This window comes from Microcebus murinus, chromosome 26, assembly GCF_040939455.1.
Source record: "Microcebus murinus isolate Inina chromosome 26, M.murinus_Inina_mat1.0, whole genome shotgun sequence".
Lineage (NCBI taxonomy): Eukaryota > Metazoa > Chordata > Mammalia > Primates > Cheirogaleidae > Microcebus > Microcebus murinus.
Genome location: NC_134129.1, coordinates 95,846 through 116,542, shown reverse-complemented (window position 1 = coordinate 116,542; position 20,697 = coordinate 95,846). Strand labels below are relative to the sequence as shown.

At 63.0% G+C, this 20,697-nt stretch overlaps 6 pseudogenes; all 6 read left to right on the top strand.

Moving 5' to 3' along the window:
- The first annotated feature begins 511 nt into the window (after positions 1-511).
- Positions 512-630, top strand: LOC142864817 (uncharacterized; annotated as a pseudogene).
- A 3,816-nt stretch (positions 631-4,446) lies between these two features.
- Positions 4,447-4,565, top strand: LOC142864777 (uncharacterized; annotated as a pseudogene).
- Positions 4,566-8,383: 3,818 nt separating this feature from the next.
- Positions 8,384-8,502, top strand: LOC142864776 (uncharacterized; annotated as a pseudogene).
- Positions 8,503-12,320: 3,818 nt separating this feature from the next.
- On the top strand, positions 12,321-12,439 carry LOC142864775 (uncharacterized; annotated as a pseudogene).
- A 3,802-nt stretch (positions 12,440-16,241) lies between these two features.
- Positions 16,242-16,360, top strand: LOC142864773 (uncharacterized; annotated as a pseudogene).
- Positions 16,361-20,179: 3,819 nt separating this feature from the next.
- On the top strand, positions 20,180-20,298 carry LOC142864762 (uncharacterized; annotated as a pseudogene).
- The last annotated feature ends 399 nt before the right edge of the window (positions 20,299-20,697 follow it).

Genomic DNA, 20,697 nt, shown 5'->3' with positions numbered 1-20,697 from the left:
AGAGAGATGCCCCATACACTCGCTCCCCTCCCCCTTGCGCTGTGCCCCAGCCCTGGCCCGGGGGAATAGGCGGCAGCCCACCCACAGGGCGGGGGGAGGGGGGCACAGCTGAAAGCGGTTGTGGGGGAGGGCGGCCCCTGGCTGGGGTCAGAGGGCGAGCGCCGGGCGCGTGCGCAGTCAGCGGCGGCGACGCGCTGGGGGTGGGCGGCGGGTAGGTGAAGGAGGCCAGGCGGGGAGAGGAGGGGGGCTGGAAGGTCTCCACCTTGGCGAGTCCAGCCGTGGAGGCGCATCTTGTGTGAGTGTGAGTGAGTGTGAGTGTGTGTGTGTGTAGAGAGAGACAGCCCCCCGCCCCGCCCCGCCCCGCCCATCACCCCGGTCCCTCGGAGCCCGCCGGACCCGGCCGCCGGCGAACTCAACAGGCCCGGCCCGGCGCGGGGCCTGGGGCGGGAGGCGGCGGCGGGGAAGCGCAGAGAGGCTCGGCTTCTTGAGCGGGGCAGGGGCGCCCTCCGCCGTCTAGGGCCACACCACCCTGAACGCCCCCCATCTCGTCTGGTCTCGGAAGCTAAGCAGGGTCAGGCCTCGTTAGTACTTGGATGGGAGACCGCCCGGGAATCCCGGGTGCCGTAGGCGGCGGCTTTTTTTTTTTTTTTTTTTTTCTTGCCTCTCGTTGTGTCCCCTTTCTGGGAGCGCGGCGGCGGCCCGGGGTGGGGGTCACCCCCACCCTCAGCGCCCGCCGCGGTGCCTGGCGCCCCAGCCCGCACCGTGGGGCCTCCTCTTGTCCCAAGCCGCGACACCGCCGCCACGCGGCAGCACGCGTGGCATCTGGACTGTCAGGTCTCAGACCAAAGGTCTGCTCTGTGGGAACCGACACGCTGGAGGAAACCTTGAGAGTCTGAGAGGGGAGGGAGTTCCAGAAGAAGGCCAGGATGTCATTTTGAGGGAGTATGTGACCAGAACTCGTCCCGTTGCTTTTGGGGTTCTACGGGCTCCACGTAGGAATCTTTGGTGGTGGCACCTGATGTTGGGGGATCCGGAGTCACACCCAGACCTGCTCCACAGGCCTCCTTTTACTTTTCTCTTCGGATTCATTATTTTTAAAAAGTGTCTCTTGCCTCTATTATTGCATTTTCTTTTTTCTTTTTCTTTTTTTTTTTTTTTGAGACAGAGTCTCACTTTGTTGTCCAGGCTAGAGTGAGTGCCGTGGCGTCACCCTAGCTCACAGCAACCTCAAACTCCTGGGCTCGAGTGATCCTTCTGCCTCAGCCTCCCGAGTAGCTGGGACTACAGGCATGCGCCACTATGCCCGGCTAATTTATCAGTGGGCCAATCAATTTCTTTCTATTTATAGTAGAGACGGGGTCTCGCTCTTGCTCAGGCTGGTTTTGAACTCCTGACCTTGAGCAATCCACCCGCCTCGGCCTCCCAAGAGCTAGGATTACAGGCGTGAGCCACCGCGCCCGGCCTCTATTATTGCATTTTCTTTTCTCTCTCTTTTCAAGCAGATGATGGGAGTACAAGTATTCAGGTGACATGTGTTGCCCGTGCCCCCCTCCCCCCTGTGTTCTTATTCATTTACCTCTCATGTTGTATACCTCCGGCGTATTGTGGGGGTACCAATGTTAAGGTCGGGTACGTTGCCCTCTCCCAGCCTCCCCCCTCGGGTCATTAGCTTCAAGTGCGCCCATGCCCCAGTCGGTGCGCACCCACCCCATTCCTAATGGATGTGTATGCCCATCCCCTCCCCCCACCCGCCCGACACCCACCCGAGGAAGGGGATTCCTCTCTGTCCACTTAGGCGTCCATCCGTTCGTACCAATTTGCCGGTGAGCGCGCTCACGTGGTGCTCGAGTGTCCATTCTTGGGATACTTGGCTTACTGGAACGGGTTCCAGCTCTGGCCAGGAGAACACGAGAGGTGCCCTCTCACCGCTGCTCCTCATAGCCGAATGGCACTCCGTGGTGTCCACGCGCCACATTTTATTAATGCACTCCTGGATGGATGGGCACTCGGGTCGCTTCCACATCTTTGCGATTGTGAATTGTGCCCTAACTGTAACCCTAACCCTTACCCAGCCCGTCTCCTCTGCCCCTGCCTGACTCGCTCCTCCCCGGCCAGGCCCGTCACTGTCCTGGGCCCCCCGCCTGACCGGCTCCTTCCCGCCCGGCCTGTCACCGTCCTCTGCCCCTGCCTGACATGCTCCTTCCCGCCCGGCCTCTCACCGTCCTCGGCCCCTGCCTGACCGGCTGGCTCCTCCGTCGCCTGGGCCTTCCAAGGGCTTGGTGTGGACGCTGCTTCCAGGAAGCCCTCCAGAAACCCGGCAGCAGGGTGGCCGCAGCAGTCTCCAGCAGCCGTCCCTAAGGCGCTTGTGCGGGGAACGTGCCCCCGCTGTGCCCCCGCTGTGCCGTGGGGGGCCCAGCCTGGTGTCTTGCCTGAGGCCCTGGGGCTGCCGCTCCCCGCAAGGGGAGAGCCGCGGAGGTGGGGACCGCCTCCTGATGGGGACGTACACGCAGCTCTCCACGTCGGATTCCGGGGCTCTCTGTCCTGCCCGAAGGCCCAGCTGGCCTGCGGGTCCTTAGAGTGGCAAAAACATCCGAAAACTGAGACTGAGGGTCCGGTGGGTGTCTGCACTTTTGTGCTGGGCACCCCAGGGAGGCCCGGGGGCTGGCTGGACAACGTGGTCTGCTGGGCGGGGGGGTTTGGAGGAGCAACCGATGCCCTTTGCACTTTGGGTAGCAAGGGTCTGAGGTGTCTCTGAGCCCTGTGCCATGTCGGTGGGGGGGGCGGGGGCGGGGGGGGGGGAAGAGGAGGAGGAGGAGGTGGGAAGGGCCGGGGCCTGCAGTCCTGTTCCCGGGGTGGCACGGCAAGTGGCTTCTTCCACAGGCTGCTTGGCCTGGGCTCCCTGCACCTGGGCCTTTGGAGGACCGGCCCTGTGCTTGCCAACACTTCCTGCAGGGACCCAGAGCTGGGAGGTTGCGTCTCTCAGCCCTGGGTCAGGCAGAGCCCCAGCGGGCCATGCCCACAACCTCTCTCAGCACCGGTCCCCCAGAAGGCTCCTTTGGGACCAGGATTCTCTTGCGGTGACTCTTTAAGGTCTGGCCCCTGGATGGAGGGGCACCAGGAGTAGAGGAGCAGGAAGGGGAAGGGGGTGGCCATGCGAGGGGACACTTTGAGGCCAAGTCCCAGCTTCAGCCTGATCCTCCTGGGAACCCCGCTCTGAGACAAGGAGCCGGGCTTCGCATTCCCACAGCAGCCAGTCGTGGGCTGAGGACACCTGGGGCGTTGGGAACTCCCTGGCTTCTCCTTGGTTTAACATCTGGAGCTGCTTGGGAATCGCGCCGCCACACACACCCGAGTGCAGGTGTCTTCCGCACAGACTGCGGGCCTCGCTCTTCTGAATGCCGCTAGCTCGCCACCCACCCACGGGTGAACCTGGTCAGGGTGCTTTCTCTCAGGGGCAGACTCTGATCCGGGCGGGCTACCGGTGTCTCTGTTTGCTCGTTTCTTTCTTCCATTTCGGGAAAGGCTTCCTTGCTGGGTGTGGAAATCTCCTATGCCTTTCCTCGCCTATTCTGTCAGCTTTCAAATTCTCTTTCAGTTGCCACCCTCACAGATGGATTAGGAAACTCTTTCCGGTGCACTCATTAGTGAAATGACCTCAAGGAAGCTGGAATCCAATATCTAATCGCCGATTTTTGGCGAGTCCACACGCCAGGGTGGTCGGGGTCCAATGCAGCCCCGGCCAGGCCCAGGCCCCTTGGACTGGGCCACAGGAGGACACAGAGGAGGGTCCCGGCCCCCACGGTAGCGGTGCCGGCAGTTCTCCAAGGGCTTGGGCGTTTTCCAGAGGTGGGAGATGGAGGGGACTGATTTCTTCAGCGCCCCACAAACCACGCCACCCCACCCCACCCCACCCCACCCATGGGACACATCCCCAGAGAGAGATGCCCCATACACTCGCTCCCCTCCCCCTTGCGCTGTGCCCCAGCCCTGGCCCGGGGGAATAGGCGGCAGCCCACCCACAGGGCGGGGGGAGGGGGGCACAGCTGAAAGCGGTTGTGGGGGAGGGCGGCCCCTGGCTGGGGTCAGAGGGCGAGCGCCCGGCGCGTGCGCAGTCAGCGGCGGCGACGCGCTGGGGGTGGGCGGCGGGTAGGTGAAGGAGGCCAGGCGGGGAGAGGAGGGGGGCTGGAAGGTCTCCACCTTGGCGAGTCCAGCCGTGGAGGCGCATCTTGTGTGAGTGTGAGTGAGTGTGAGTGTGTGTGTGTGTAGAGAGAGACAGCCCCCCGCCCCGCCCCGCCCCGCCCATCACCCCGGTCCCTCGGAGCCCGCCGGACCCGGCCGCCGGCGAACTCAACAGGCCCGGCCCGGCGCGGGGCCTGGGGCGGGAGGCGGCGGCGGGGAAGCGCAGAGAGGCTCGGCTTCTTGAGCGGGGCAGGGGCGCCCTCCGCCGTCTAGGGCCACACCACCCTGAACGCCCCCCATCTCGTCTGGTCTCGGAAGCTAAGCAGGGTCGGGCCTCGTTAGTACTTGGATGGGAGACCGCCCGGGAATCCCGGGTGCCGTAGGCGGCGGCTTTTTTTTTTTTTTTTTTTTTTTCTTGCCTCTCGTTGTGTCCCCTTTCTGGGAGCGCGGCGGCGGCCCGGGGTGGGGGTCACCCCCACCCTCAGCGCCCGCCGCGGTGCCTGGCGCCCCAGCCCGCACCGTGGGGCCTCCTCTTGTCCCAAGCCGCGACACCGCCGCCACGCGGCAGCACGCGTGGCATCTGGACTGTCAGGTCTCAGACCAAAGGTCTGCTCTGTGGGAACCGACACGCTGGAGGAAACCTTGAGAGTCTGAGAGGGGAGGGAGTTCCAGAAGAAGGCCAGGATGTCATTTTGAGGGAGTATGTGACCAGAACTCGTCCCGTTGCTTTTGGGGTTCTACGGGCTCCACGTAGGAATCTTTGGTGGTGGCACCTGATGTTGGGGGATCCGGAGTCACACCCAGACCTGCTCCACAGGCCTCCTTTTACTTTTCTCTTCGGATTCATTATTTTTAAAAAGTGTCTCTTGCCTCTATTATTGCATTTTCTTTTTTTCTTTTCTTTTTTTTTTTTTTTGAGACAGAGTCTCACTTTGTTGTCCAGGCTAGAGTGAGTGCCGTGGCGTCACCCTAGCTCACAGCAACCTCAAACTCCTGGGCTCGAGTGATCCTTCTGCCTCAGCCTCCCGAGTAGCTGGGACTACAGGCATGCGCCACTATGCCCGGCTAATTTATCAGTGGGCCAATCAATTTCTTTCTATTTATAGTAGAGACGGGGTCTCGCTCTTGCTCAGGCTGGTTTTGAACTCCTGACCTTGAGCAATCCACCCGCCTCGGCCTCCCAAGAGCTAGGATTACAGGCGTGAGCCACCGCGCCCGGCCTCTATTATTGCATTTTCTTTTCTCTCTCTTTTCAAGCAGATGATGGGAGTACAAGTATTCAGGTGACATGTGTTGCCCGTGCCCCCCTCCCCCCTGTGTTCTTATTCATTTACCTCTCATGTTGTATACCTCCGGCGTATTGTGGGGGTACCAATGTTAAGGTCGGGTACGTTGCCCTCTCCCAGCCTCCCCCCTCGGGTCATTAGCTTCAAGTGCGCCCATGCCCCAGTCGGTGCGCACCCACCCCATTCCTAATGGATGTGTATGCCCATCCCCTCCCCCCACCCGCCCGACACCCACCCGAGGAAGGGGATTCCTCTCTGTCCACTTAGGCGTCCATCCGTTCGTACCAATTTGCCGGTGAGCGCGCTCACGTGGTGCTCGAGTGTCCATTCTTGGGATACTTGGCTTACTGGAACGGGTTCCAGCTCTGGCCAGGAGAACACGAGAGGTGCCCTCTCACCGCTGCTCCTCATAGCCGAATGGCACTCCGTGGTGTCCACGCGCCACATTTTATTAATGCACTCCTGGATGGATGGGCACTCGGGTCGCTTCCACATCTTTGCGATTGTGAATTGTGCCCTAACTGTAACCCTAACCCTTACCCAGCCCGTCTCCTCTGCCCCTGCCTGACTCGCTCCTCCCCGGCCAGGCCCGTCACTGTCCTGGGCCCCCCGCCTGACCGGCTCCTTCCCGCCCGGCCTGTCACCGTCCTCTGCCCCTGCCTGACATGCTCCTTCCCGCCCGGCCTCTCACCGTCCTCGGCCCCTGCCTGACCGGCTGGCTCCTCCGTCGCCTGGGCCTTCCAAGGGCTTGGTGTGGACGCTGCTTCCAGGAAGCCCTCCAGAAACCCGGCAGCAGGGTGGCCGCAGCAGTCTCCAGCAGCCGTCCCTAAGGCGCTTGTGCGGGGAACGTGCCCCCGCTGTGCCCCCGCTGTGCCGTGGGGGGCCCAGCCTGGTGTCTTGCCTGAGGCCCTGGGGCTGCCGCTCCCCGCAAGGGGAGAGCCGCGGAGGTGGGGACCGCCTCCTGATGGGGACGTACACGCAGCTCTCCACGTCGGATTCCGGGGCTCTCTGTCCTGCCCGAAGGCCCAGCTGGCCTGCGGGTCCTTAGAGTGGCAAAAACATCCGAAAACTGAGACTGAGGGTCCGGTGGGTGTCTGCACTTTTGTGCTGGGCACCCCAGGGAGGCCCGGGGGCTGGCTGGACAACGTGGTCTGCTGGGCGGGGGGGTTTGGAGGAGCAACCGATGCCCTTTGCACTTTGGGTAGCAAGGGTCTGAGGTGTCTCTGAGCCCTGTGCCATGTCGGTGGGGGGGGCGGGGGCGGGGGGGGGGGAAGAGGAGGAGGAGGAGGTGGGAAGGGCCGGGGCCTGCAGTCCTGTTCCCGGGGTGGCACGGCAAGTGGCTTCTTCCACAGGCTGCTTGGCCTGGGCTCCCTGCACCTGGGCCTTTGGAGGACCGGCCCTGTGCTTGCCAACACTTCCTGCAGGGACCCAGAGCTGGGAGGTTGCGTCTCTCAGCCCTGGGTCGGGCAGAGCCCCAGCGGGCCATGCCCACAACCTCTCTCAGCACCGGTCCCCCAGAAGGCTCCTTTGGGACCAGGATTCTCTTGCGGTGACTCTTTAAGGTCTGGCCCCTGGATGGAGGGGCACCAGGAGTAGAGGAGCAGGAAGGGGAAGGGGGTGGCCATGCGAGGGGACACTTTGAGGCCAAGTCCCAGCTTCAGCCTGATCCTCCTGGGAACCCCGCTCTGAGACAAGGAGCCGGGCTTCGCATTCCCACAGCAGCCAGTCGTGGGCTGAGGACACCTGGGGCGTTGGGAACTCCCTGGCTTCTCCTTGGTTTAACATCTGGAGCTGCTTGGGAATCGCGCCGCCACACACACCCGAGTGCAGGTGTCTTCCGCACAGACTGCGGGCCTCGCTCTTCTGAATGCCGCTAGCTCGCCACCCACCCACGGGTGAACCTGGTCAGGGTGCTTTCTCTCAGGGGCAGACTCTGATCCGGGCGGGCTACCGGTGTCTCTGTTTGCTCGTTTCTTTCTTCCATTTCGGGAAAGGCTTCCTTGCTGGGTGTGGAAATCTCCTATGCCTTTCCTCGCCTATTCTGTCAGCTTTCAAATTCTCTTTCAGTTGCCACCCTCACAGATGGATTAGGAAACTCTTTCCGGTGCACTCATTAGTGAAATGACCTCAAGGAAGCTGGAATCCAATATCTAATCGCCGATTTTTGGCGAGTCCACACGCCAGGGTGGTCGGGGTCCAATGCAGCCCCGGCCAGGCCCAGGCCCCTTGGACTGGGCCACAGGAGGACACAGAGGAGGGTCCCGGCCCCCACGGTAGCGGTGCCGGCAGTTCTCCAAGGGCTTGGGCGTTTTCCAGAGGTGGGAGATGGAGGGGACTGATTTCTTCAGCGCCCCACAAACCACGCCACCCCACCCCACCCCACCCCACCCATGGGACACATCCCCAGAGAGAGATGCCCCATACACTCGCTCCCCTCCCCCTTGCGCTGTGCCCCAGCCCTGGCCCGGGGGAATAGGCGGCAGCCCACCCACAGGGCGGGGGGAGGGGGGCACAGCTGAAAGCGGTTGTGGGGGAGGGCGGCCCCTGGCTGGGGTCAGAGGGCGAGCGCCGGGCGCGTGCGCAGTCAGCGGCGGCGACGCGCTGGGGGTGGGCGGCGGGTAGGTGAAGGAGGCCAGGCGGGGAGAGGAGGGGGGCTGGAAGGTCTCCACCTTGGCGAGTCCAGCCGTGGAGGCGCATCTTGTGTGAGTGTGAGTGAGTGTGAGTGTGTGTGTGTGTAGAGAGAGACAGCCCCCCGCCCCGCCCCGCCCCGCCCATCACCCCGGTCCCTCGGAGCCCGCCGGACCCGGCCGCCGGCGAACTCAACAGGCCCGGCCCGGCGCGGGGCCTGGGGCGGGAGGCGGCGGCGGGGAAGCGCAGAGAGGCTCGGCTTCTTGAGCGGGGCAGGGGCGCCCTCCGCCGTCTAGGGCCACACCACCCTGAACGCCCCCCATCTCGTCTGGTCTCGGAAGCTAAGCAGGGTCGGGCCTCGTTAGTACTTGGATGGGAGACCGCCCGGGAATCCCGGGTGCCGTAGGCGGCGGCTTTTTTTTTTTTTTTTTTTTTTCTTGCCTCTCGTTGTGTCCCCTTTCTGGGAGCGCGGCGGCGGCCCGGGGTGGGGGTCACCCCCACCCTCAGCGCCCGCCGCGGTGCCTGGCGCCCCAGCCCGCACCGTGGGGCCTCCTCTTGTCCCAAGCCGCGACACCGCCGCCACGCGGCAGCACGCGTGGCATCTGGACTGTCAGGTCTCAGACCAAAGGTCTGCTCTGTGGGAACCGACACGCTGGAGGAAACCTTGAGAGTCTGAGAGGGGAGGGAGTTCCAGAAGAAGGCCAGGATGTCATTTTGAGGGAGTATGTGACCAGAACTCGTCCCGTTGCTTTTGGGGTTCTACGGGCTCCACGTAGGAATCTTTGGTGGTGGCACCTGATGTTGGGGGATCCGGAGTCACACCCAGACCTGCTCCACAGGCCTCCTTTTACTTTTCTCTTCGGATTCATTATTTTTAAAAAGTGTCTCTTGCCTCTATTATTGCATTTTCTTTTTTTCTTTTCTTTTTTTTTTTTTTTTGAGACAGAGTCTCACTTTGTTGTCCAGGCTAGAGTGAGTGCCGTGGCGTCACCCTAGCTCACAGCAACCTCAAACTCCTGGGCTCGAGTGATCCTTCTGCCTCAGCCTCCCGAGTAGCTGGGACTACAGGCATGCGCCACTATGCCCGGCTAATTTATCAGTGGGCCAATCAATTTCTTTCTATTTATAGTAGAGACGGGGTCTCGCTCTTGCTCAGGCTGGTTTTGAACTCCTGACCTTGAGCAATCCACCCGCCTCGGCCTCCCAAGAGCTAGGATTACAGGCGTGAGCCACCGCGCCCGGCCTCTATTATTGCATTTTCTTTTCTCTCTCTTTTCAAGCAGATGATGGGAGTACAAGTATTCAGGTGACATGTGTTGCCCGTGCCCCCCTCCCCCCTGTGTTCTTATTCATTTACCTCTCATGTTGTATACCTCCGGCGTATTGTGGGGGTACCAATGTTAAGGTCGGGTACGTTGCCCTCTCCCAGCCTCCCCCCTCGGGTCATTAGCTTCAAGTGCGCCCATGCCCCAGTCGGTGCGCACCCACCCCATTCCTAATGGATGTGTATGCCCATCCCCTCCCCCCACCCGCCCGACACCCACCCGAGGAAGGGGATTCCTCTCTGTCCACTTAGGCGTCCATCCGTTCGTACCAATTTGCCGGTGAGCGCGCTCACGTGGTGCTCGAGTGTCCATTCTTGGGATACTTGGCTTACTGGAACGGGTTCCAGCTCTGGCCAGGAGAACACGAGAGGTGCCCTCTCACCGCTGCTCCTCATAGCCGAATGGCACTCCGTGGTGTCCACGCGCCACATTTTATTAATGCACTCCTGGATGGATGGGCACTCGGGTCGCTTCCACATCTTTGCGATTGTGAATTGTGCCCTAACTGTAACCCTAACCCTTACCCAGCCCGTCTCCTCTGCCCCTGCCTGACTCGCTCCTCCCCGGCCAGGCCCGTCACTGTCCTGGGCCCCCCGCCTGACCGGCTCCTTCCCGCCCGGCCTGTCACCGTCCTCTGCCCCTGCCTGACATGCTCCTTCCCGCCCGGCCTCTCACCGTCCTCGGCCCCTGCCTGACCGGCTGGCTCCTCCGTCGCCTGGGCCTTCCAAGGGCTTGGTGTGGACGCTGCTTCCAGGAAGCCCTCCAGAAACCCGGCAGCAGGGTGGCCGCAGCAGTCTCCAGCAGCCGTCCCTAAGGCGCTTGTGCGGGGAACGTGCCCCCGCTGTGCCCCCGCTGTGCCGTGGGGGGCCCAGCCTGGTGTCTTGCCTGAGGCCCTGGGGCTGCCGCTCCCCGCAAGGGGAGAGCCGCGGAGGTGGGGACCGCCTCCTGATGGGGACGTACACGCAGCTCTCCACGTCGGATTCCGGGGCTCTCTGTCCTGCCCGAAGGCCCAGCTGGCCTGCGGGTCCTTAGAGTGGCAAAAACATCCGAAAACTGAGACTGAGGGTCCGGTGGGTGTCTGCACTTTTGTGCTGGGCACCCCAGGGAGGCCCGGGGGCTGGCTGGACAACGTGGTCTGCTGGGCGGGGGGGTTTGGAGGAGCAACCGATGCCCTTTGCACTTTGGGTAGCAAGGGTCTGAGGTGTCTCTGAGCCCTGTGCCATGTCGGTGGGGGGGGCGGGGGCGGGGGGGGGGGAAGAGGAGGAGGAGGAGGTGGGAAGGGCCGGGGCCTGCAGTCCTGTTCCCGGGGTGGCACGGCAAGTGGCTTCTTCCACAGGCTGCTTGGCCTGGGCTCCCTGCACCTGGGCCTTTGGAGGACCGGCCCTGTGCTTGCCAACACTTCCTGCAGGGACCCAGAGCTGGGAGGTTGCGTCTCTCAGCCCTGGGTCGGGCAGAGCCCCAGCGGGCCATGCCCACAACCTCTCTCAGCACCGGTCCCCCAGAAGGCTCCTTTGGGACCAGGATTCTCTTGCGGTGACTCTTTAAGGTCTGGCCCCTGGATGGAGGGGCACCAGGAGTAGAGGAGCAGGAAGGGGAAGGGGGTGGCCATGCGAGGGGACACTTTGAGGCCAAGTCCCAGCTTCAGCCTGATCCTCCTGGGAACCCCGCTCTGAGACAAGGAGCCGGGCTTCGCATTCCCACAGCAGCCAGTCGTGGGCTGAGGACACCTGGGGCGTTGGGAACTCCCTGGCTTCTCCTTGGTTTAACATCTGGAGCTGCTTGGGAATCGCGCCGCCACACACACCCGAGTGCAGGTGTCTTCCGCACAGACTGCGGGCCTCGCTCTTCTGAATGCCGCTAGCTCGCCACCCACCCACGGGTGAACCTGGTCAGGGTGCTTTCTCTCAGGGGCAGACTCTGATCCGGGCGGGCTACCGGTGTCTCTGTTTGCTCGTTTCTTTCTTCCATTTCGGGAAAGGCTTCCTTGCTGGGTGTGGAAATCTCCTATGCCTTTCCTCGCCTATTCTGTCAGCTTTCAAATTCTCTTTCAGTTGCCACCCTCACAGATGGATTAGGAAACTCTTTCCGGTGCACTCATTAGTGAAATGACCTCAAGGAAGCTGGAATCCAATATCTAATCGCCGATTTTTGGCGAGTCCACACGCCAGGGTGGTCGGGGTCCAATGCAGCCCCGGCCAGGCCCAGGCCCCTTGGACTGGGCCACAGGAGGACACAGAGGAGGGTCCCGGCCCCCACGGTAGCGGTGCCGGCAGTTCTCCAAGGGCTTGGGCGTTTTCCAGAGGTGGGAGATGGAGGGGACTGATTTCTTCAGCGCCCCACAAACCACGCCACCCCACCCCACCCCACCCCACCCATGGGACACATCCCCAGAGAGAGATGCCCCATACACTCGCTCCCCTCCCCCTTGCGCTGTGCCCCAGCCCTGGCCCGGGGGAATAGGCGGCAGCCCACCCACAGGGCGGGGGGAGGGGGGCACAGCTGAAAGCGGTTGTGGGGGAGGGCGGCCCCTGGCTGGGGTCAGAGGGCGAGCGCCGGGCGCGTGCGCAGTCAGCGGCGGCGACGCGCTGGGGGTGGGCGGCGGGTAGGTGAAGGAGGCCAGGCGGGGAGAGGAGGGGGGCTGGAAGGTCTCCACCTTGGCGAGTCCAGCCGTGGAGGCGCATCTTGTGTGAGTGTGAGTGAGTGTGAGTGTGTGTGTGTGTAGAGAGAGACAGCCCCCCGCCCCGCCCCGCCCCTCCCATCACCCCGGTCCCTCGGAGCCCGCCGGACCCGGCCGCCGGCGAACTCAACAGGCCCGGCCCGGCGCGGGGCCTGGGGCGGGAGGAGGCGGCGGGGAAGCGCAGAGAGGCTCGGCTTCTTGAGCGGGGCAGGGGCGCCCTCCGCCGTCTAGGGCCACACCACCCTGAACGCCCCCCATCTCGTCTGGTCTCGGAAGCTAAGCAGGGTCGGGCCTCGTTAGTACTTGGATGGGAGACCGCCCGGGAATCCCGGGTGCCGTAGGCGGCGGCTTTTTTTTTTTTTTTTTTTTTTCTTGCCTCTCGTTGTGTCCCCTTTCTGGGAGCGCGGCGGCGGCCCGGGGTGGGGGTCACCCCCACCCTCAGCGCCCGCCGCGGTGCCTGGCGCCCCAGCCCGCACCGTGGGGCCTCCTCTTGTCCCAAGCCGCGACACCGCCGCCACGCGGCAGCACGCGTGGCATCTGGACTGTCAGGTCTCAGACCAAAGGTCTGCTCTGTGGGAACCGACACGCTGGAGGAAACCTTGAGAGTCTGAGAGGGGAGGGAGTTCCAGAAGAAGGCCAGGATGTCATTTTGAGGGAGTATGTGACCAGAACTCGTCCCGTTGCTTTTGGGGTTCTACGGGCTCCACGTAGGAATCTTTGGTGGTGGCACCTGATGTTGGGGGATCCGGAGTCACACCCAGACCTGCTCCACAGGCCTCCTTTTACTTTTCTCTTCGGATTCATTATTTTTAAAAAGTGTCTCTTGCCTCTATTATTGCATTTTCTTTTTTTCTTTTCTTTTTTTTTTTTTTTGAGACAGAGTCTCACTTTGTTGTCCAGGCTAGAGTGAGTGCCGTGGCGTCACCCTAGCTCACAGCAACCTCAAACTCCTGGGCTCGAGTGATCCTTCTGCCTCAGCCTCCCGAGTAGCTGGGACTACAGGCATGCGCCACTATGCCCGGCTAATTTATCAGTGGGCCAATCAATTTCTTTCTATTTATAGTAGAGACGGGGTCTCGCTCTTGCTCAGGCTGGTTTTGAACTCCTGACCTTGAGCAATCCACCCGCCTCGGCCTCCCAAGAGCTAGGATTACAGGCGTGAGCCACCGCGCCCGGCCTCTATTATTGCATTTTCTTTTCTCTCTCTTTTCAAGCAGATGATGGGAGTACAAGTATTCAGGTGACATGTGTTGCCCGTGCCCCCCTCCCCCCTGTGTTCTTATTCATTTACCTCTCATGTTGTATACCTCCGGCGTATTGTGGGGGTACCAATGTTAAGGTCGGGTACGTTGCCCTCTCCCAGCCTCCCCCCTCGGGTCATTAGCTTCAAGTGCGCCCATGCCCCAGTCGGTGCGCACCCACCCCATTCCTAATGGATGTGTATGCCCATCCCCTCCCCCCACCCGCCCGACACCCACCCGAGGAAGGGGATTCCTCTCTGTCCACTTAGGCGTCCATCCGTTCGTACCAATTTGCCGGTGAGCGCGCTCACGTGGTGCTCGAGTGTCCATTCTTGGGATACTTGGCTTACTGGAACGGGTTCCAGCTCTGGCCAGGAGAACACGAGAGGTGCCCTCTCACCGCTGCTCCTCATAGCCGAATGGCACTCCGTGGTGTCCACGCGCCACATTTTATTAATGCACTCCTGGATGGATGGGCACTCGGGTCGCTTCCACATCTTTGCGATTGTGAATTGTGCCCTAACTGTAACCCTAACCCTTACCCAGCCCGTCTCCTCTGCCCCTGCCTGACTCGCTCCTCCCCGGCCAGGCCCGTCACTGTCCTGGGCCCCTCGCCTGACCGGCTCCTTCCCGCCCGGCCTGTCACCGTCCTCTGCCCCTGCCTGACATGCTCCTTCCCGCCCGGCCTCTCACCGTCCTCGGCCCCTGCCTGACCGGCTGGCTCCTCCGTCGCCTGGGCCTTCCAAGGGCTTGGTGTGGACGCTGCTTCCAGGAAGCCCTCCAGAAACCCGGCAGCAGGGTGGCCGCAGCAGTCTCCAGCAGCCGTCCCTAAGGCGCTTGTGCGGGGAACGTGCCCCCGCTGTGCCCCCGCTGTGCCGTGGGGGGCCCAGCCTGGTGTCTTGCCTGAGGCCCTGGGGCTGCCGCTCCCCGCAAGGGGAGAGCCGCGGAGGTGGGGACCGCCTCCTGATGGGGACGTACACGCAGCTCTCCACGTCGGATTCCGGGGCTCTCTGTCCTGCCCGAAGGCCCAGCTGGCCTGCGGGTCCTTAGAGTGGCAAAAACATCCGAAAACTGAGACTGAGGGTCCGGTGGGTGTCTGCACTTTTGTGCTGGGCACCCCAGGGAGGCCCGGGGGCTGGCTGGACAACGTGGTCTGCTGGGCGGGGGGGTTTGGAGGAGCAACCGATGCCCTTTGCACTTTGGGTAGCAAGGGTCTGAGGTGTCTCTGAGCCCTGTGCCATGTCGGTGGGGGGGGCGGAAGAGGAGGAGGAGGAGGTGGGAAGGGCCGGGGCCTGCAGTCCTGTTCCCGGGGTGGCACGGCAAGTGGCTTCTTCCACAGGCTGCTTGGCCTGGGCTCCCTGCACCTGGGCCTTTGGAGGACCGGCCCTGTGCTTGCCAACACTTCCTGCAGGGACCCAGAGCTGGGAGGTTGCGTCTCTCAGCCCTGGGTCGGGCAGAGCCCCAGCGGGCCATGCCCACAACCTCTCTCAGCACCGGTCCCCCAGAAGGCTCCTTTGGGACCAGGATTCTCTTGCGGTGACTCTTTAAGGTCTGGCCCCTGGATGGAGGGGCACCAGGAGTAGAGGAGCAGGAAGGGGAAGGGGGTGGCCATGCGAGGGGACACTTTGAGGCCAAGTCCCAGCTTCAGCCTGATCCTCCTGGGAACCCCGCTCTGAGACAAGGAGCCGGGCTTCGCATTCCCACAGCAGCCAGTCGTGGGCTGAGGACACCTGCGGCGTTGGGAACTCCCTGGCTTCTCCTTGGTTTAACATCTGGAGCTGCTTGGGAATCGCGCCGCCACACACACCCGAGTGCAGGTGTCTTCCGCACAGACTGCGGGCCTCGCTCTTCTGAATGCCGCTAGCTCGCCACCCACCCACGGGTGAACCTGGTCAGGGTGCTTTCTCTCAGGGGCAGACTCTGATCCGGGCGGGCTACCGGTGTCTCTGTTTGCTCGTTTCTTTCTTCCATTTCGGGAAAGGCTTCCTTGCTGGGTGTGGAAATCTCCTATGCCTTTCCTCGCCTATTCTGTCAGCTTTCAAATTCTCTTTCAGTTGCCACCCTCACAGATGGATTAGGAAACTCTTTCCGGTGCACTCATTAGTGAAATGACCTCAAGGAAGCTGGAATCCAATATCTAATCGCCGATTTTTGGCGAGTCCACACGCCAGGGTGGTCGGGGTCCAATGCAGCCCCGGCCAGGCCCAGGCCCCTTGGACTGGGCCACAGGAGGACACAGAGGAGGGTCCCGGCCCCCACGGTAGCGGTGCCGGCAGTTCTCCAAGGGCTTGGGCGTTTTCCAGAGGTGGGAGATGGAGGGGACTGATTTCTTCAGCGCCCCACAAACCACGCCACCCCACCCCACCCCACCCCACCCATGGGACACATCCCCAGAGAGAGATGCCCCATACACTCGCTCCCCTCCCCCTTGCGCTGTGCCCCAGCCCTGGCCCGGGGGAATAGGCGGCAGCCCACCCACAGGGCGGGGGGAGGGGGGCACAGCTGAAAGCGGTTGTGGGGGAGGGCGGCCCCTGGCTGGGGTCAGAGGGCGAGCGCCCGGCGCGTGCGCAGTCAGCGGCGGCGACGCGCTGGGGGTGGGCGGCGGGTAGGTGAAGGAGGCCAGGCGGGGAGAGGAGGGGGGCTGGAAGGTCTCCACCTTGGCGAGTCCAGCCGTGGAGGCGCATCTTGTGTGAGTGTGAGTGAGTGTGAGTGTGTGTGTGTGTAGAGAGAGACAGCCCCCCGCCCCGCCCCGCCCCGCCCATCACCCCGGTCCCTCGGAGCCCGCCGGACCCGGCCGCCGGCGAACTCAACAGGCCCGGCCCGGCGCGGGGCCTGGGGCGGGAGGAGGCGGCGGGGAAGCGCAGAGAGGCTCGGCTTCTTGAGCGGGGCAGGGGCGCCCTCCGCCGTCTAGGGCCACACCACCCTGAACGCCCCCCATCTCGTCTGGTCTCGGAAGCTAAGCAGGGTCGGGCCTCGTTAGTACTTGGATGGGAGACCGCCCGGGAATCCCGGGTGCCGTAGGCGGCGGCTTTTTTTTTTTTTTTTTTTTTTTTCTTGCCTCTCGTTGTGTCCCCTTTCTGGGAGCGCGGCGGCGGCCCGGGGTGGGGGTCACCCCCACCCTCAGCGCCCGCCGCGGTGCCTGGCGCCCCAGCCCGCACCGTGGGGCCTCCTCTTGTCCCAAGCCGCGACACCGCCGCCACGTGGCAGCACGCGTGGCATCTGGACTGTCAGGTCTCAGACCAAAGGTCTGCTCTGTGGGAACCGACACGCTGGAGGAAACCTTGAGAGTCTGAGAGGGGAGGGAGTTCCAGAAGAAGGCCAGGATGTCATTTTGAGGGAGTATGTGACCAGAACTCGTCCCGTTGCTTTTGGGGTTCTACGGGCTCCACGTAGGAATCTTTGGTGGTGGCACCTGATGTTGGGGGATCCGGAGTCACACCCAGACCTGCTCCACAGGCCTCCTTTTACTTTTCTCTTCGGATTCATTATTTTTAAAAAGTGTCTCTTGCCTCTATTATTGCATTTTCTTTTTTTCTTTTCTTTTTTTTTTTTTTTGAGACAGAGTCTCACTTTGTTGTCCAGGCTAGAGTGAGTGCCGTGGCGTCACCCTAGCTCACAGCAACCTCAAACTCCTGGGCTCGAGTGATCCTTCTGCCTCAGCCTCCCGAGTAGCTGGGACTACAGGCATGCGCCACTATGCCCGGCTAATTTATCAGTGGGCCAATCAATTTCTTTCTATTTATAGTAGAGACGGGGTCTCGCTCTTGCTCAGGCTGGTTTTGAACTCCTGACCTTGAGCAATCCACCCGCCTCGGCCTCCCAAGAGCTAGGATTACAGGCGTGAGCCACCGCGCCCGGCCTCTATTATTGCATTTTCTTTTCTCTCTCTTTTCAAGCAGATGATGGGAGTACAAGTATTCAGGTGACATGTGTTGCCCGTGCCCCCCTCCCCCCTGTGTTCTTATTCATTTACCTCTCATGTTGTATACCTCCGGCGTATTGTGGGGGTACCAATGTTAAGGTCGGGTACGTTGCCCTCTCCCAGCCTCCCCCCTCGGGTCATTAGCTTCAAGTGCGCCCATGCCCCAGTCGGTGCGCACCCACCCCATTCCTAATGGATGTGTATGCCCATCCCCTCCCCCCACCCGCCCGACACCCACCCGAGGAAGGGGATTCCTCTCTGTCCACTTAGGCGTCCATCCGTTCGTACCAATTTGCCGGTGAGCGCGCTCACGTGGTGCTCGAGTGTCCATTCTTGGGATACTTGGCTTACTGGAACGGGTTCCAGCTCTGGCCAGGAGAACACGAGAGGTGCCCTCTCACCGCTGCTCCTCATAGCCGAATGGCACTCCGTGGTGTCCACGCGCCACATTTTATTAATGCACTCCTGGATGGATGGGCACTCGGGTCGCTTCCACATCTTTGCGATTGTGAATTGTGCCCTAACTGTAACCCTAACCCTTACCCAGCCCGTCTCCTCTGCCCCTGCCTGACTCGCTCCTCCCCGGCCAGGCCCGTCACTGTCCTGGGCCCCCCGCCTGACCGGCTCCTTCCCGCCCGGCCTGTCACCGTCCTCTGCCCCTGCCTGACATGCTCCTTCCCGCCCGGCCTCTCACCGTCCTCGGCCCCTGCCTGACCGGCTGGCTCCTCCGTCGCCTGGGCCTTCCAAGGGCTTGGTGTGGACGCTGCTTCCAGGAAGCCCTCCAGAAACCCGGCAGCAGGGTGGCCGCAGCAGTCTCCAGCAGCCGTCCCTAAGGCGCTTGTGCGGGGAACGTGCCCCCGCTGTGCCCCCGCTGTGCCGTGGGGGGCCCAGCCTGGTGTCTTGCCTGAGGCCCTGGGGCTGCCGCTCCCCGCAAGGGGAGAGCCGCGGAGGTGGGGACCGCCTCCTGATGGGGACGTACACGCAGCTCTCCACGTCGGATTCCGGGGCTCTCTGTCCTGCCCGAAGGCCCAGCTGGCCTGCGGGTCCTTAGAGTGGCAAAAACATCCGAAAACTGAGACTGAGGGTCCGGTGGGTGTCTGCACTTTTGTGCTGGGCACCCCAGGGAGGCCCGGGGGCTGGCTGGACAACGTGGTCTGCTGGGCGGGGGGGTTTGGAGGAGCAACCGATGCCCTTTGCACTTTGGGTAGCAAGGGTCTGAGGTGTCTCTGAGCCCTGTGCCATGTCGGTGGGGGGGGCGGGGGCGGGGGGGGGGGAAGAGGAGGAGGAGGAGGTGGGAAGGGCCGGGGCCTGCAGTCCTGTTCCCGGGGTGGCACGGCAAGTGGCTTCTTCCACAGGCTGCTTGGCCTGGGCTCCCTGCACCTGGGCCTTTGGAGGACCGGCCCTGTGCTTGCCAACACTTCCTGCAGGGACCCAGAGCTGGGAGGTTGCGTCTCTCAGCCCTGGGTCAGGCAGAGCCCCAGCGGGCCATGCCCACAACCTCTCTCAGCACCGGTCCCCCAGAAGGCTCCTTTGGGACCAGGATTCTCTTGCGGTGACTCTTTAAGGTCTGGCCCCTGGATGGAGGGGCACCAGGAGTAGAGGAGCAGGAAGGGGAAGGGGGTGGCCATGCGAGGGGACACTTTGAGGCCAAGTCCCAGCTTCAGCCTGATCCTCCTGGGAACCCCGCTCTGAGACAAGGAGCCGGGCTTCGCATTCCCACAGCAGCCAGTCGTGGGCTGAGGACACCTGGGGCGTTGGGAACTCCCTGGCTTCTCCTTGGTTTAACATCTGGAGCTGCTTGGGAATCGCGCCGCCACACACACCCGAGTGCAGGTGTCTTCCGCACAGACTGCGGGCCTCGCTCTTCTGAATGCCGCTAGCTCGCCACCCACCCACGGGTGAACCTGGTCAGGGTGCTTTCTCTCAGGGGCAGACTCTGATCCGGGCGGGCTACCGGTGTCTCTGTTTGCTCGTTTCTTTCTTCCATTTCGGGAAAGGCTTCCTTGCTGGGTGTGGAAATCTCCTATGCCTTTCCTCGCCTATTCTGTCAGCTTTCAAATTCTCTTTCAGTTGCCACCCTCACAGATGGATTAGGAAACTCTTTCCGGTGCACTCATTAGTGAAATGACCTCAAGGAAGCTGGAATCCAATATCTAATCGCCGATTTTTGGCGAGTCCACACGCCAGGGTGGTCGGGGTCCAATGCAGCCCCGGCCAGGCCCAGGCCCCTTGGACTGGGCCACAGGAGGACACAGAGGAGGGTCCCGGCCCCCACGGTAGCGGTGCCGGCAGTTCTCCAAGGGCTTGGGCGTTTTCCAGAGGTGGGAGATGGAGGGGACTGATTTCTTCAGCGCCCCACAAACCACGCCACCCCACCCCACCCCACCCCACCCATGGGACACATCCCCAGAGAGAGATGCCCCATACACTCGCTCCCCTCCCCCTTGCGCTGTGCCCCAGCCCTGGCCCGGGGGAATAGGCGGCAGCCCACCCACAGGGCGGGGGGAGGGGGGCACAGCTGAAAGCGGTTGTGGGGGAGGGCGGCCCCTGGCTGGGGTCAGAGGGCGAGCGCCGGGCGCGTGCGCAGTCAGCGGCGGCGACGCGCTGGGGGTGGGCGGCGGGTAGGTGAAGGAGGCCAGGCGGGGAGAGGAGGGGGGCTGGAAGGTCTCCACCTTGGCGAGTCCAGCCGTGGAGGCGCATCTTGTGTGAGTGTGAGTGAGTGTGAGTGTGTGTGTGTGTAGAGAGAGACAGCCCCCCGCCCCGCCCCGCCCCGCCCATCACCCCGGTCCCTCGGAGCCCGCCGGACCCGGCCGCCGGCGAACTCAACAGGCCCGGCCCGGCGCGGGGCCTGGGGCGGGAGGAGGCGGCGGGGAAGCGCAGAGAGGCTCGGCTTCTTGAGCGGGGCAGGGGCGCCCTCCGCCGTCTAGGGCCACACCACCCTGAACGCCCCCCATCTCGTCTGGTCTCGGAAGCTAAGCAGGGTCGGGCCTCGTTAGTACTTGGATGGGAGACCGCCCGGGAATCCCGGGTGCCGTAGGCGGCGGCTTTTTTTTTTTTTTTTTTTTTTCTTGCCTCTCGTTGTGTCCCCTTTCTGGGAGCGCGGCGGCGGCCCGGGGTGGGGGTCACCCCCACCCTCAGCGCCCGCCGCGGTGCCTGGCGCCCCAGCCCGCACCGTGGGGCCTCCTCTTGTCCCAAGCCGCGACACCGCCGCCACGCGGCAGCACGCGTGGCATCTGGACTGTCAGGTCTCAGACCAAAGGTCTGCTCTGTGGGAACCGACACGCTGGAGGAAACCTTGAGAGTCTGAGAGGGGAGGGAGTTCCAGAAGAAGGCCAGGATGTCATTTTGAGGGAGTATGTGACCAGAACTCGTCCCGTTGCTTTTGGGGTTCTACGGGCTCCACGTAGGAATCTTTGGTGGTGGCACCTGATGTTGGGGG